Raw genomic sequence first — 17157 nt, forward strand, 5'->3', positions numbered from 1 at the left:
ATTATAGACCGATCAACTTACTGTCCGTTGCCTACAAACTATTTACTAAGGTAATCGCAAATAGAATCAGGAACACCTTGGACTTCTGCCAAGCAAAGGACCAGGCAGGATTCCGTAAAGGCTACTCAACAATAGATCATATTCACACTATCAATCAGGTGATAGAGAAATGTGCGGAATATAACCAACCCTTATATATAGCTTTCATTGATTACGAGAAAGCATTTGATTCTGTCGAAACCTCAGCAGTCATGGAGGCATTACGGAATCAGGGTGTAGACGAGCGGTATTTAAAAATACTGAAAGATATCTATAGCGACTCCACAGCCACCATAGTCCTCCATAAAGAAAGCAACAAAATCCCAATAAAGAAAGGCGTCAGGCAGGGAGATACGATCTCTCCAATGTTATTCACAGCATGTTTACAGGAGGTATTCAGAGACCTGGATAGGGAAGAAATGGGGATAAAAGTTAATGGAGAATACCTTAGTAACTTGCGATTCGCTGGTGATATTGCCTTACTTAGTAACTCAGGGGACCAACTGCAATGCATGCTCACTGACCTGGAGAGGCAAAGCAGAAGAGTGGGTCTAAAAATTAATCTGCAGAAAACTAAAATAATGTTTAACAGTCTCGGAAGAGAACAGCAATTTACAATAGGCAGCGAGGCATTGGAAGTCGTAAGGGAATACATCTACTTAGGGCAGGTAGTGACTGCGGATCCGGATCATGAGACGGAAATAATCAGAAGAATAAGAATGGGCTGGGCTGCGTTTGGCAGGCATTCTCAGATCATGAACAGCAGGTTGCCATTATCCCTCAAGAGAAAAGTGTATAATAGCTGTGTCTTACCAGTACTCCCCTACGGGGCAGAAACATGGAGGCTTACGAAAAGGGTTCTACTCAAATTGAGGACGACGCCACGAGCTATGGAAAGAAGAATGATAGGTGTAACGTTAAGGGATAAGAAAAGAGCACATTGGGTGAGGGAACAAACGCGAGTTAATGACATCTTAGTTGAAATCAAGAAAAAGAAATGGGCATGGGCAGGACATGTAATGAGGAGGGAAGATAATCGATGGTCATTAAGGGTTACGGACTGGATTCCAAGGGAAGCGAAGCGTAGTAGGGGGCGGCAGAAAGTTAGGTGGGCGGATGAGAGTAAGAAGTTTGCAGGGACGGCATGGCCACAATTAGTACATGACCGGGGCTGTTGGAGAAATATGGGAGAGGCCTTTGCCCTGCAGTGGGCGTAACCAGGCTGATGATGATGATGATGATGACTCCGACATGGAACCGCAAAGGGAAACAGAAAGCCCTCGCATCGTAGATCGTGTTTAGCTACCACAAAGGGCCAAAGAACGATCTCCCATCGAAGCCCAGTTGCAGCTGACACCTGCGTCCGGAACTACCTTTTTGCGACGTAGTTGGCTCCGACGTCGAACCACAAGGGGACACAGAAAGCTCTCGCATCAGAGCGCGCGTTTAGTGGCCGCAAAGGGCCAAAGAACGCTCTGGTGTCGTAGCGCGGTTGCAGCGGCCACCTTTGCCTGAAACCACCTTTTTGGGACGTTGTTGGCTCCGACATGGAACCACAAAGAAATAAAGTACGCTCTCGCATCGTAGCGCCTGTTTAGCGGCCAATGAGGGACAAAGAACACCCTCACATTTAAGCGTGGTTTCAGCCGCCACCTGTGTCTCAAACCGTCGTTTTGCGATGTTGTTGGCTCCGACGTGGAACCACAAAGGAAAGAAGAAAGCTCTAGCATGGTCAAAAGCGTGACACTTTGGGCGAGTTGGTACGTCATGACTTTATTGGGATTGTAGCGTAGCTCGGAAAGAGAAAAAAGGAAGATGGAAGGGGTAATGAAATGAAAAAAGAGCAGAGTGAGCGCGAACATGGTAGCGCGCGTTTAGCTGCCACAAAGAAAAAGAGACCACCCTCGCATCGAAGTGAGGTTGCAGCGGCCACCTGTGTCTGAATCCACGACTTTATGAATTAGTTGGCTCTGACGTGGAACCACAATTGGACAAAAAAGGTTCTCGCATCGTAACGCGCGTTTAATGGCCACAAATGAAAGAGACCGACCGCCCTTGCATGGAAGCGCGGTTGCAGCGACCACCTGTGTCTGAAACCACGTGGCTTTGACGTAGTGCCTGTCCGATAAGGGGATAGAGGCTCATTTACATGCTGACGTTGCCATGGGATGGCCGCGAGTGGTTTGTACCAAGGTGCTTATAGAAAACTGGTAGAGTGGGAACTATGTCCCGAAGGTCGACACACGCGGGGGGGGGGGAGGGAGGGGGCGCGATAGAATTATACGTAGGCGATAAATATTGTCAAGAAGCACTTTTCGCACACTTCTCACGAATTAAACAACGTCCTTGGTTAATCATGGCTGATGTTACCAGATAGATATTTATCTACCTCTCTCTTTGTATTACTGGTTTTATTGTGAAGTATGACTATCCTGGCATATTTTGCGGGGAAAACGTCATGAATATTTAGAAGGTACTATTTTTTTTCGGAACAGCCAGCTTTTATTTTATAACTAGCCTAGCATTTCAATAATAAAACCCAATCATTTGATCTGTAAGCGGTCATCACCCGACAAGGCTCTATTTCAGGTGAAGGAGGGGGAAGCATTGATTTCATCTTTCCTGGTAGGAAGCTATGGTTGCTTCCACTCCAGCTATGTTTCTTTGACGACCTCGGTCCGTCCGCCGAGGAAAAGTGAACGTACGAGGAGCGATGTCAACAGAAGGCGCCGGGATTGTGACCGTCGACGTCGCGCCGCCTAGCCGGCGGTGAGAGCGCGAGAGCGCGCCGCCGAATTCAACCGCCGACATCGGGCCGATGCGGCTTCCCGGGGAGAAGAGCGCACTCGCGACGGCGAACGCAAGAGACGGCGGCGACGATGCCGATGGCCGTAACAACGACTTCGCCGATGCCTAACGCGTGGTTTCAAAGCTCCTCTCTGAAATGTCACTTTGGATCGAGCTGCCAGGTGTGCGAGTTTTGGCTAAAAAGAACGTTAAGAAACCTTGGTTTCTGTTGTATTTCACACGTATGGATTCTGGGTGGGTAAAGCGCGTAAAGCGCAGTATCGTCCATTCATCCTTTAAGAAAGTCTTAAAGAAATCATGATTCCATCGGCTGCGAAAGCGTTTCGACGAACAGGTTCATCGCCTATCTGAACCAGGATACCCCCGCGCAATGCTCGCTGCGGTTGCAGAAAAAGTACTTGACCTGAATAAGCAAGGAAGTGACGCTAACCGTGCAGGATTACAAGAAGATACACAGAATGTGTCCTCTATTCCTTAAATACATTGCGCTTCGCATAACCTGGAGAAAGTGGCGGAAAGCGTTGGAGTAAAGGTGGCTTTTACCGCACCCGACAAGCTAGCGAAAGAATTTAGTGCCCTTCCACTCTGTCAAGGATAACCAGCGAAGCTGTATTGGGATGACTATAGTGAGAATAATAATAATAATAATAATAATAATAATAATAATAATAATAATAATAATAATAATAATAATAATAATAATAATAATAATAATAATAATAATAATAATAATAATAATAATAATATCTTTATTGCCATAACACATATACAGCATTATAATCAGGCCTGTCTAAGCCTACAAGGGCTTGTGGGACATGGCCCTGCAGAATTGGCAAGGCAATACATTGAAATAGGAAAACAGTCACATATCAAAGAAAATAATGACGCTGTTACATAAAGCGCGCGACATTAGATTTGGCTGCGCAAATTTATTTCAGCAGTACCTAGAGTTCAAGCTTACATAAAACGAACAAAACATACAACACAAAATGCAAGAATTCAAATCTTTGAAACAATGTCCTCATAAATGTTACCTGAGATGAGAAGGCAAAACAATGTGAATATGTAACATGTTTAGCCTACAGAGCACGTATCGTCTTTTTCAGTGATATTTTCGAAGTTGCTGTAAAAATGCCCTCTGGCAGGTTGTTAAACAGATTAGGAACGTACACACATCGCCGGGCGTCACCGTATCTCGTTGCGCAACGAGGCACAGTGAAACGCAAGCCCGAACGAAGCATGCGCACAGGTTTATGCTCAACTTTGAAATCTGAGTTCCAAAAATGACGTAATACCACTGTTTCAACAAACAATGAGCGGAACGAAGGAAAACCTACGGCGGTAAATATGTTTCGAGAAGAAAGCAGAGGCGAATTATACGCTACACTCTGGAGCATGTTTTTTAAAAGAGCGTCCAGCCAGGTCTCCCAACGCGCAGAACAGAAGGCGAAAATTGTGATGCCATACCTTAATATTCCGTATGCAAGAGCGTTCACAATTGTTTTTTTTGACTGAAAAAGGAACTATACTTTTACAGTGATAGAGTACCCAGGCAACGCACCGGAGTTTACTGCATAAATACGCTAAATGCGATTCCCACGACAGGTTTGAGTCAAAAAATACGCCCATGTATTTTATAGACTGCACATATTCCACTGGAGTACAGCTACAATGCGAACATGACTTATTATGCAAAAAGATATGGTCATCTATCAACGTCATCTTTAAGAGATTTATGAAGCAAATCAACTTTGTGTTTGAATTGTTGATTACAACATTTTTAGAAAACCAATCAATTAGGTTATAAACATCTTTTTGTTACATATTGATTGCTGATTTGTAGCATAAATGCTTTGCTAGCAGAACGGTATCAGCGGCGTATTGAAAAATTGTGCATTTTGAAACAGTGGACGCAAGGTCATTCATGAAAATATTAAAGAGTAGCGGGGCTATGATGGACCCTTGAGGGACTCCAGCTTTAATAGGCAAAATAGAGCTAGAGTGATTGCCTAATACTACTGTTTGCGATCTGTTCGATAGATAATTTTTCAGGATGTCATGAAATGGCCTCCCGAAGCCCAATAATTGTAATTTTTTCAACAAAATGTCGTGGTTAACTGTTTCAAAGGCTTTACTAATATCTAGGAATAATGCAATGCTAAACAAATTTTGGTCCAAAGCGGAAAAAATTTCATCCGAAAAGGATTCTAAAAGTAAAGTAGTACCTTTACCAGAGACAAAACCAAACTGATGAGGGGACATTATCGAGAACTTATTAATGAAGGAAAGCATTATTTCGAAAAGAAACTTTTCTAACACTTGGGACAGTATAGGCAAAATGGATATGGGTCTATAGTTTTCAATTACATCCTTTTTTCCTCCTTTGTGAAGTGGCTTGACTAAAGCAGTTTTGAGTCTTTCAGGGATAGAAGAATCGTCCAGAAACCCGTTAAGCATAAAAAGAAGAATTCCCGACAGGGTTTCAAAGTTTCTTTGGACCATGCGGGCTGAAAGGCCATCAAGACCCGGTGGTTTGTTCTGTCTGAAGCTGAAAATAATCCTACGTAAATCAAGTTCCGACAACTTCGGCAGCAAGGCTGAGGCAGATATAGATTTATGAAGCGTGCAGTCCAGAGCATGCCCTTGACTAGCTCCGTCAGACGAACTAGCAAAATGACGGTTAAATAGATTAGCCGTTGTTGCGGGGTCGTTCGAAAAGGAATGAGTGGCAGATCTCGAGTCGGCTTTTCCTCGAAGGTGATTTATCAATATTTGCTGGGTTTTTCAAGGTTAGGTTAAATTGATGTAAAAAATACAGCCGTTTTGCTGACTAATGAGGGCAACTACCCTGTTTCTAGCTGCTGTGTACTCAGTGCGAAGTGTTACATTTTGGGGGGAACGTTTCGAACGTTTCCACAAAACATCTCTTTCCGCTATAGCACGAATTACGTTAGCATTTATCCAGCTATGATTTTTTTGCGTTTTCTCGTTACAGATTTTTTTGCCAAATTTTCAAAAGTTTGTATTTGTTCACAAAAGCAGTAGTAGACATGTGCAGCCTTTCTGTTCATTAATGTAGACCAATCAAATGCCCTGATTAGGTCATCGAGCTTACGCTGGTCTATTATAGAAATCTGAACGCTGCTGGGCGAGTCCTCTGCGCAAGCGCGTGTTGTTAATGGGGTTGACGACACAAAGTGACAAGCCACAAAGTAATGATCTGTCAAACGCTGTTTTATGACACATGAATCTGAAGAATAATTTGAAGTACGAACCAAAATATGATCTATGTATGAACTGACTAGATGCCCATTTACCAGGTCTTCTCTGGTTGAAATGTTTATCGTATTTTCAATCCCGTGGGAAGCTAAAAGGGATAAGTAGTCGGATACAGTACCCTTTGTGTGACAAAGAGCGTTTATGTTGAAGTCTCCAACTAGGCATATTCCATCTACCGGATTTAATCGTTGTAAGAAGACTACCAATTCTATTAAAATCGACTGACACAATTACATGGAGGACGATAAAGCGCGAATACAGATAGCAGGAACTGCTTCTGAGCCAGTTCTATAGCAAGACATTCGGCAAAAGCGAAAAAAAACTTCAATGTGTGACACGTCATACACGTTTTTGACGAAAATTGCAATCACTCCTCCCCACCGATGAGACCGTGCCACAAAGTGCGGTTGATAACCGTGTAGAACAAACGTATCCAGGTCTGTATCTGCGACGTTAATTTCTGTTCTAACAAGCAAATCCACAAAACTAAGTGTTGAAGTGACAATCATTGTAAATTCGTCCCAGTATTTCCGTAAGCTTCTAATGTTAAGGTTAATAATTATGAAGTCACCTTTCCACTTGTGACTGCAGCTGTCACAGCTGACTGGAAATCGGGAAACTCTTGGCAGGTGCTTGCCATTATGTTAGACTATCTGTTCAACGTCTGCTAGCATGTTGATTCGAATCAGAGTCGAGGATTCATCTTTCTTTGCAAAAATTTTTCCGGCTTTGACCCAAGTGAATTTGTATCCCTTTTCTTTGGCTACTGTCCTAACTCGCCAAAACAATTCTCGATTTTGCTTGGTTAGATTTTCATTGAAAAATAGTTTTGGCAACTTATGAGAGTGATGGAGCTCCCGCAACTTGCCACGAACCTGGAACCATCTTTCCTTAGCCCTAACAGATGTAAAGCGCACCAGGACTGTGGGAATCGAATCGCGTTTTCCTTGTAAGCGATGAACAGCCACCACATCTGATAGGGTGAAATCCGCCAATTCCGGTTTATCAGCGAGCTGCCTCAACGTCTGCTTCAAGTCTTCGTGACCTTCTTGAGGAAGGCCGTGAATTTCCAGATTAGCATTGCGGCTGTATTGCTCACTGTCATTTTGAACACCGTGCAGACGCTGAAGCTGCTCTGCCTGCATTTGCACTGTAGAAGATAGAGCGGCAATCTCAGATTCGTACTTTGCATTTTGAGTCCTGAATTCGTTTAGCTGAGTGATAACCGAGTCGTACTTATTCGACATAAATACCACCGCTTCCTCCAGATGGTCAACGGACTGGGTTAATTTCGAAAAATCGTCTTTGAGGCCTAGAAGTGTGTCCACTTTTTGAGTCAGGAATGGTAAGCAGAGAAGACTCTCTTTTATGTCCTTGAGCTCAGCCGCCAGTGACCCATTCGGGATCGCGTTATCGACTATATGAGAAATGTCAGACTGTGAGGTGGAACCAGCCCGGCTCTTTCTAATTCTACGGGTTTCGCAAATCCAAGCTTCTCTTTTAGACAAACCCATTGTGGTGAACGTATTTTGGGCAATACCAGAGCAAGATTGGCCTAAGTGATAGGAATGGTTACAGCTTGAACACTTCATTAACTTTCCGTCAGTGGGCAGCTGTTTGTGACACAATGCAATTTTCATCATCGCCCGACATGCTGATTTCACGAGGTAGCAACTCAATTGCAATCAACAACCAAAAATTGCAGTTGGCGGCGATACAACCAACAAAAAAGTAATAGTGTCGCAACACTCTACCTGTTAAAAACGAGGTATCAGCCTTGGCCCAGGGTATCGCCGCCAACTGCAATAATAATAATAATAATAATAATAATAATAATAATAATAATAATAATAATAATAATAATAATAATAATAATAATAATAATAATAATAATAATAATAATAATAACAATAATAATAATAATAATAATAATAATAATAATAATAATAATAATAATAATTTATTTTATCACCATTACATTGAAGGAGGGGATGGGAATATAAGCGATTGACGCTTGACTAATTTCCCAGACCCCGTACAGCAGTCGAGCAGCGGCATGCGGCGGCACTTCTGTCACGACAGCAAATACAAAGTCAAACAAAGCATTAGTACAAAGACAAGTATGAAAAATACACAATCAGCAGCATGTGTGAAAAAATATAAACGGATTGAAAAGAAAGACATGTGCAGCAACTGATACGAAAAGCACTTATGAAACAGCGAAATAACAATAACAGCAACCAGAAATACGCTTGTAAAACAGACGCAGAAACGTTTACAGATGCACGTCGAACGACAAGCTACTCAAGCTAGGTATCCACAACACATTTGAAGAGCTCAAGGAGGCACAACTGGGTGCGCAGCTGCACAGGCTCCAGCAGTCAACCACCGGCACCGCGCTCCTTTAAAGATTAGGCTATAAAAACACAGAAACAACGAAGGATAAGATGGCTAACATACCAGACTCTATTCGCCAGACACTGAAAGCTAGCCCCCTACCGAGGAATATGGACCCGAATCTACATGCGGCCAGAAGACAGGCGCGAGCAGAATACGTAGAAAACCACCTGGCCGCTAAAGACAATGTGGTACACATGGATGCAGCCCTGTGCCCGTGGGACCACAACACCCAAGAAAATAGAGTTGCGGCAGTGACCGTAGATCACATGGGAGAGCTGATAAGCAGCGCAACCCTAAGGAGCTGCACGGTAACAGAGGGGGAAAAAGCAGCTGTGGCTCTAGCAGCGGCGGAGGGTTACCGTAGAAACAGATCCTTGATGATACTCGCAGACTCCAAAGAAGCATGCAGAAATTGCACGGCAGGTAGAATCAACAAAGGGGCGCTGCGGATCCTCCTCGAGGCAGGCCTTCCGAGCGAAAAGATACTGCACACGATTTTCTGGGTGCCGGGTCACACCAGAATAGAGGGTAACCAGAGGGCCGACAGTCTAGCTTGCGAGCCTACATACCGAGTGGGACAGTCAATGGACCCGGATACCACTATGACGGTGGAACCAACGTACGCGGAAATACTAAACCATCACCGAGGCAGAAGGATAATATATCCAGCATAGCACCCATCTTTAACATAACACGAATCAGTCGGCTGGCGAAGGCTGCAGACAGGAACATTCTCCAATCTACAAATTCTACACAAAATGTTTCCCAGTCAGTGTAGGGACATATGCCCATGGTGTGGAGCCATCCCAACACTATATCACATCACATGGGAGTGCAGAAATAACTTCTCTTTCCACAAAGAAAAAAACCCAGTGCGGAACAGTGGGATGGCCTGCTCACCAGCGGCGTGCTCACAGTCCAAAAAGGATTGATGCAACACGCTCTCAAAGTGGCCAGGCTCAGCGGTGCTTTGGAATAGGGGCGACGACCACTCAAGACGACGGAGACTTCAGTAAAACATGGAGACCTCTGTTAGCCGCTGAAAGCTGTAAATAGGGCATTAAAGTTTTTCCTTCCTTCACAGATGCCTAAGTGTTCGACAATGAAAGGGACGCATTCAGGAGAAAGCAGTGGCGAAGCAGCTAATGGTTTCTAAGTCTATATTTTCATCAATTAATTTGTTAAGAAAGGATGGAAGTTTAAATGCTACCATTTGGCGCCCATAGTTTGTTCTTACTTTTGGTAATACCCAGTGTGGACTGTGACGGCGTGTATATGTGCAATCAAATAATTCAATCGGGGCTAAGTGAGGTATATTACTTATGCATCCTCTTTGTTCTACTTTGTAGGTGCGTAGTAGTCTATAAGCATAGAGGATGAGAACGTTAATAATCTTGTTCTTGAAAAATAAGTTTTTTGTTGAGTGTCTATTTGTCAGGTTATGAACTAATCTGAGGGTCCGTTTTTCGAGAGTTCCTAGTTTTTTCAGACTGTTTTGTGTAGCAATACCCTATACTAATGAACAGTAATTTAGATGTGAGCGAAATAATGCATGATATAGAGAGAGTTTTACCTTTTGTGGGAGATAATTTTTGAAACGCGCTATAAATCCTATTGCTCTAGATGCCTTTAATGCTACATAGTCGACGTAGTTTCCCATAGCATGTTTTCAGGGAATGGTACGCCAAGTGCTTTGAATGACCTTGCTAACTCAATCTGGTCTCTGTTATAAAATAACTCACCGAAATCACCGCATTTTTTTATTTTTGGGACGAAAAAGTACTGCCTTAGACTTTGCAGCATTAACAGACAAAAGATTTTTATCGGACCATACATGTATTCTTTCCAGCAGCACATTTGCATTTGTCCTTAACTTACTACTGGTATCGTCAGATAAAAACAAACTAGTATCATCGGCGTAGATTATGAAACGAACATTAGTATCCACACTGATGATATCATTAATGTACAGGTTAAGAAGAGATGGCCCCAAGATACTCCCTTAGGGTACCCCGCACGAAAGTGTTCGTAAAGTTGACTTATATTCGTTTATCTGGACATACTGTTTTCTATGCGATAAGTAAGATTTGATTAAGAATATTGTTGTGCCTTCAGTTCCATAACATTCAAGCTTCTGCAACAAGATGCTATGATTTATGCAATCAAAGGCTTTGCTACTATCTAAGAAAATTCCCAAGACGAGGTTCTTTTGTTGAGAGTTCCTCAGTATATATTCTTTCTGGTGTAAAAGAGCAAGTTCCGTCGATCGGTTTTTTTTTTCTGAAGCCACACTGGCAGTCAGAAAGTATGCTGTGTTTATTTAAAAAAACTTTCAACTCGCTTAACAATGAGCTTCTCAAACACTTTTGAGAAGACAGGCAGAATACTGATTGGTCTATAGTTCCCAAAGTCATTTTTGCTACCTTTTTTATATATGGCTGCTACTCTCACAATCTGCATTCCCGGGGGAAATGTAGCGGTTTCTAAGCATAAGTTGTATATGTGCTCCAATGGCGCAGCAATGATGTCAATCACGTCCTTAACTGGACGTATCTGTATATTTTCCGCAACACACGAGGTACTGTTCTTTAGGTCTGTGAACGTAGACAAAATTTCGCTTGTAGAGACCGGTTCCAGAAACAAAGACGAGGGACATCTATCAATAGTTATGCGAGTTGTGTTTGCTGAGGAGTTCGGTGCGGCCGTAAAAAAGCTGTTAAATTCTTCGGCGAGACAATTACCTAAGTATTTTATGCCGTCGCTGGTAATTTTATCTGGAGTTGTAACCGGTGAGACGCCAGAGCCGAGTGACCGGGTTTTAGGCCAGATCTTATCAGGACAATTTAATGGAGCTGCAAAGTAGTTTTCGTAATGTCTTAGCTTTGCCTGTCGTATGTCAGAATTTAATTTATTTCTGCATTGCTTAAAGCGCTCAAAGACAAGAGTATATTTTGTATCAATAAATAGTTGATATAATTTGTGCGTTTCTTTAATACGCGTATAGAGTTCACGTGATATCCACGGTTTTCTTATTGCTTTAGGTAACCTCTTTAATTTTCCAACGAAGTGCTTGGTATAGACATGAGTGAAGGCATCCAGGAATAAGTCATAAGCGCTGCCAGCACTAGCTTCTTATACTTATTTATATCGTTATTGCTACATTGATTGAATATTGATGGATTGAAAGACGTAGTTTCGCTGTTGTTAACGTCTTTATTTTGTATAATTCTTTACTTCAGGGACCATAGCACTGTGGTCGCTGTTGTATACCGCAATCAGTTGTAGTGCTATGAAGCACACTTTCTCCCCCAAAGTTGTAATCTATGCACGACCGGTGAAGCCTGGTCGGCACATTGACGTCCATGTAGCTCTCAATTACAAACCGTTCGAAAAGGAAGGATACAATACACTTGCCGGCGGGGCATGCTAGGGCGATGTTAATGTCGACGATTGCTCGGTAAACTATGGCGTTGTATTATACTTTTCGACTCTCCAATGGGAGTGAAGGCGCGCCGCCATTGCACGTTTTATATATGGCCATGAAAGTCATGCGCGATAACATGGTCGATAAGATAACATTCAGAATGACCATCGCGACTGGTAACATCACGCGGGACTTCTAATTTGTAATACTTATACATAGACGGCTATATATTTTTTTCCATTCTACACGGCTCTTGCCCGTGGGCACATGTTTCATCACAGCCTAGCCATGCACAGCTTCACTGTAAAATGTGCCGAGTGGTTAATAAAGGAGAGAGGGAATCTGTATGTACTGAGAAAAATCGCGATAAGCATGTACAGGGCGCTGAAAACCGTGGTCTAGGAAATTCCCTTGGATTGCGGCGCGTCGTACATAGGCCATAAGAGAAAGTCTATGACACAAGAAAAATATCATCAGGAGACCTAGGTATTCATTTGAGGGACTGCTGCTGCCACAAATATTGGAGAAAAGCCATAATCATGTTTAAATTCACAGATAAGCTAATAAGGAATATTCAGTGGGCACGGCGAAAGCGCTGCGGGCAAGGTGCTCAAAATGCTGCGTCTTTTCCTGGTACAGGTTACTTATATGTGCACCATACGAAGTGACGATAGGTTTCTTGTTCTCCTGCCGTGCCGACGCACATGTCTAAGCTGTGCCTATAACTGCTATTGCTCATGTATGCTGCTTGTTTGTGGAGATGTAGAAATGAGTCCAGGCCCAACAGTTGACGAAATGTGTCAGACACTCATTGAGGGGCAGAAAGGCATTAGGTCTCGTCTAGAGGCAACAGAGAGGTCACTGGGGAACTTTGGTGATCGCTTGAATAACATAGAGGCAAACATAAAAGATCTGCAGATGAAAACAGATGGAATTGACAACATAAGCCTAGCTTTGAATGGTGTGCAGGATGCACTTACACGGCATCAGGCCAGACTCGAAGATTTAGAAGATACAAGTCGGAGGTGAAATTTAATTGTTTTTGGCGTAAAGGAAGATCCTATTGAATCAGAGTCGGACTTGCGCAGAAAAGTTATGGATGATCTCTTTTCTGCTAAATTCGGAGTGCAGTGTTCATCTGTAGCTCGAATCCATAGACTGGCGAAAAGTTCTTCTAATCGCCCTGTCATAATGTACTTTCAGGACTATAGGGAAAAGCAAGCATCTGAAGCCATGTATCTAAAATAAAGGCAAAAAACATTAGAATGGATAACGACTACTGCGCGGAAACGTTGTGCAAACGCAAGCATCTTTGGCAAAGTGCAAAACTTGAAAGAAAGGCTGGAAGTAAGGTTTCCTTGGTTTATGACAAGTTGAAGATCGGTGGGCTGTGCTATAAATGGGATGCTGCTCTAAACTCTAGAACATTGATAGAACGCAACATCACATCCTTATCTGAAAGTTAATGGCCAGATACGCCCGATGTGCGGTTAGTTTCTTTCATTGCAAGAAGCATTGTGAACAAAAAAGATAAATTGGAAGATTGTTTGCTCTCTTTGGATCCGCACGTGTGTGTCATAACTGAAACCTGGCTACACGACCTAATCAGTGACGATGACATAGTCTCACTAGGTTATCAGTTTATCAGCGGGACCGATGATCTAGAGCGGGTGGTGTTGTTGTGGTTGTTAAATCCTGTGTCGATGTTGACGTAGAAAGCCAGATTACTGAGCATGAAAGCCTTTTTTTGAAAATCAAAGTGAAGGAAACGGCGTTTCATTTGTGTGCAGTTTATCGTGCTCCCGACGCTGATCAAAGCTTTTTGAGTAAATTGTATGATCGCTTTTTGTTGTTGCGAAACAAGAATGTGATTGCAACGGGTGACTTTAATTTGCCTCTATTAAATTGGAATAATCTGTCTTTTGGATTATCGCATACGAACGATAGAATCCTTGATGATATGCTTGCTCTTGGTCTTGACCAAATAGTTACTGAACGTACTCGCGGAACATCAATTCCTGACTTGCTGTTCATTAGTGAAGGATTTAGAGAAGGTACTGTTACAATTTGACCTGGCATATCTGACCGTAAGTTATTTCTTTTTCCTGGAAGGTTGAAAAATCAAAAACACATGCGCTTGTGTCGCTACAGTTAAAGAATTTAGTAGAGCTGACGATGTGGCGATTATTGACTATATTGAAGAAACTGTTGGGATTACATGTGATGATGTGGAAAGCTCTTGGCAATGTTCCGCTAATGTGCTTAGGCATTGCATTAAAAAATACGTTCCAAAGAGAAAAATACTTAAAAGGCGAAAACATCCATGGATTACTCGTGAAATTATGCACATTAAGCGTAAAGTTAAGAGATATAGTAAGAAGCAGGGGACGCCAACGCCACTGTTTATAGAAATCAAACGTGACCTATTATCAAAAGTTTGCTGCGCCAGAACTGAATATTTTTCGCACACTTTAGCAGAGTTTCTAAAACTGATCCGCAGAAACTTTGGCTGCACTTCAGTAAACCGAAAGATGCAATTACTAAAATAAAATTTAGGGACACGATTATCACTGACGCTGCCAAAATAGCTGAGTATTTTAATCAGTATTTCTAGGAGGTGTTTTAAGAATTAGATGAATAAGAAATAAAAGCAGTGGCTGCACCAGAGGATGGTATTGAAGTAACTCGTGAGGGTGTCCTGGCGATGCTTTTGAAACTGGACACTAAAAAATCCGCTGGACCCGCTGGTCTTCCGAATGTATTTTTGAGGCGTTACGCAGAACAAATATCAGGTTGCCTCACAGACAGCTTTAAACTCTCATTAACAAATGGAAAAATTCCTTCAGATTGGAAAATAGCACGTGTGGTTCCCGTATATAAAAAAGGTGATCGACTGTCAGCTTCAAATTATCGGCCTGTTTCCATAGCATGCAGTTGCTGTAAGATGTTGGAGCATATTGTAGCAGGTTACCTGCGAAAGTTCCTGAGCGACCATAATCTTTTGTCTGATAATCAGCATGGGTTTAGGTAGGGGTTATCCACAGTTACTCAGACTGTTTTGTCTATGCATGAATTTTCGCGTGTGCTTGATATGTCCGGGCACACCCACAGTGGTTGTTCAGTGGCTATGGCGTTGGGCTGCTGAGCACGGAGGTGGCGGGATCGAATCCCGGCTACGGCGGCCGCATTTCGATGGGGGCGAGATGCGAAAACACCCGTGTACTTCGATTTAGTTGCACGTTAAAGAACCTCAGGTGGTCAAAATTTCCGGAGTCCTCCACTGCGGCGTGCCTCATAATCAGAAACTAGTTTTGACATGTAAAACCCCGTATTTTTTTTATGTCGGGCAAACGGACGTGGCTTTCTTTGATTTTAGCAAGGCCTTTGATAAACTGCCACATGGCAAACTTCTTTATAAGATGGAATGTATAGGTATTCCATTTTTTATCATTCGATGGATTCAAGCCCACCTTACAGACAGACGGCAATATGTGGAAATTAATAAGACCGCTTCTAGTGTTGTTAACGTTCATTCAGGAGTTCCTCAGGGAAGTGTGTTGGACCATTGTTGTTTTTATTATATGTAAATGATTTAGTTGAGGTTGTTCCCGAAGGTGTCTATGTTAAGTTATTCGCAGACGACTGTGTTCTCTTTAAACAAATTTCATCAGAACATGACCACAGCTCTGTACAAAAAGCAGTTTTTGCCATTGAAGAATGGTGTCTGAAATGGGCTATGGAACTTAATAGTGAAGAAACTGTTCTCTTACGTATAACTAAAAAGAAGTCTCCCAGATTGCTTCCTCACTTTCTTGGCGGCAACATGATTTTGGAAGTTGAGAAATATAAATACTTAGGTAGAAAACTTGACAAAAAGTTAAAATGGCCGGCTTACATTACTAATATTTCTACAGCTGCATTTCAAAAGCTATGGGTTTTACGAAGAAAGCTAGAAACTACCCATACACACAGAAAAAAAATTGGCTTACGAAACTTGTGTGCGGTCTTCACTTGAATACGTTTCAGTAGTGTGGGACCCATACACGAAAAAATATATAATGATCCTTGAAAAGGTCAATAGGAATGCCGTTAGGTTTATACACCGAAAATACAAAAGGGAAGACTCACCCTCGCAGTTATAGATCTCAAATAACATTCATAAACTAGAAACCCACAGAAAGATTAATAGATTGATATTCTTGTTCAATAGTTTAACAGAAAAAAATAAGGTCCAGCTTCCAGAGTGCATTAAGCGTCCTCTAGTGAGAAGGACTCGGAGCGTTCATGAGCAGTCACTTGCTCCCGTTTTTGCCAAAACTAACAGTTTTAAATACAGTTCTTTCCTTAGAACAGTGCAAGATTGGAATTCGTTACCGGCATTTGTTTTTTCCTCACAAAATTTTTCTCATGCGTTACATCGCCTACTTACCTGATAATATGTATGTTTCGTATCCGTGTGCTGCTATATAGTATAAATTTTATTCTCTTGGTTATGTAACAATGTAAATTCTTTCCTGCTTGGGCCAAGCAATGGCCTGTAGTATTCTGAAATAAATCACTAAGAAAGTCCGAGAGATAAAAAAGCTGTGTGATTCTTGTGTCAGCAAGCCGTCCGTTATGCTCTCAGGAAATGACGTCAGATTCCTTACAGATACCGTTTTTCACGCGTTGTAGGATTGACCATGCGATGCTCTTTCATATCTTTTATTTTCGCATTTTATGTTCAATCGTGTTGAGCCAGTACTTATTCTGCACATCCAGCGAATAAACCTTGAGTTGTTAGTGCACCCTGTGTGCCTGCCGTTCTTCATCTGGTGCCTTGTGTTCTCTGGCACTGTTTTGCTACGAATAAGAACAAACTAGCCAAACATTACGTATTGACCTAAGAGCGTGTTGAACGCATGGCCCGCTCCTCTGGCCCAGCCCAGCACCAGTTCAAATGACACTGCAGATCACGACGACTTTAAGGTCATTGAATATGGGAATGAAGGTAACTCTACAGCAGATCTTTCAACCACATAGCATGGTTCTGTTTTCAGTAATTCCACTTTCTGTTGGCTAGGTGTTCCTGCTCAGGTCTAAGGTGTGACTAAAAAAATAGGTGTTCAAGTAGACACTTCAACTAGAAAGCGTAGCCAGTCTTTGACCATTTCCTCGCTCCAAGATGAAAAGCACTGTGCTTCTATGTATCTAACTTTTTACGTCAA

This window comes from Dermacentor variabilis, chromosome 3 (genome assembly GCF_050947875.1).
Source record: "Dermacentor variabilis isolate Ectoservices chromosome 3, ASM5094787v1, whole genome shotgun sequence".
NCBI lineage: Eukaryota > Metazoa > Arthropoda > Arachnida > Ixodida > Ixodidae > Dermacentor > Dermacentor variabilis.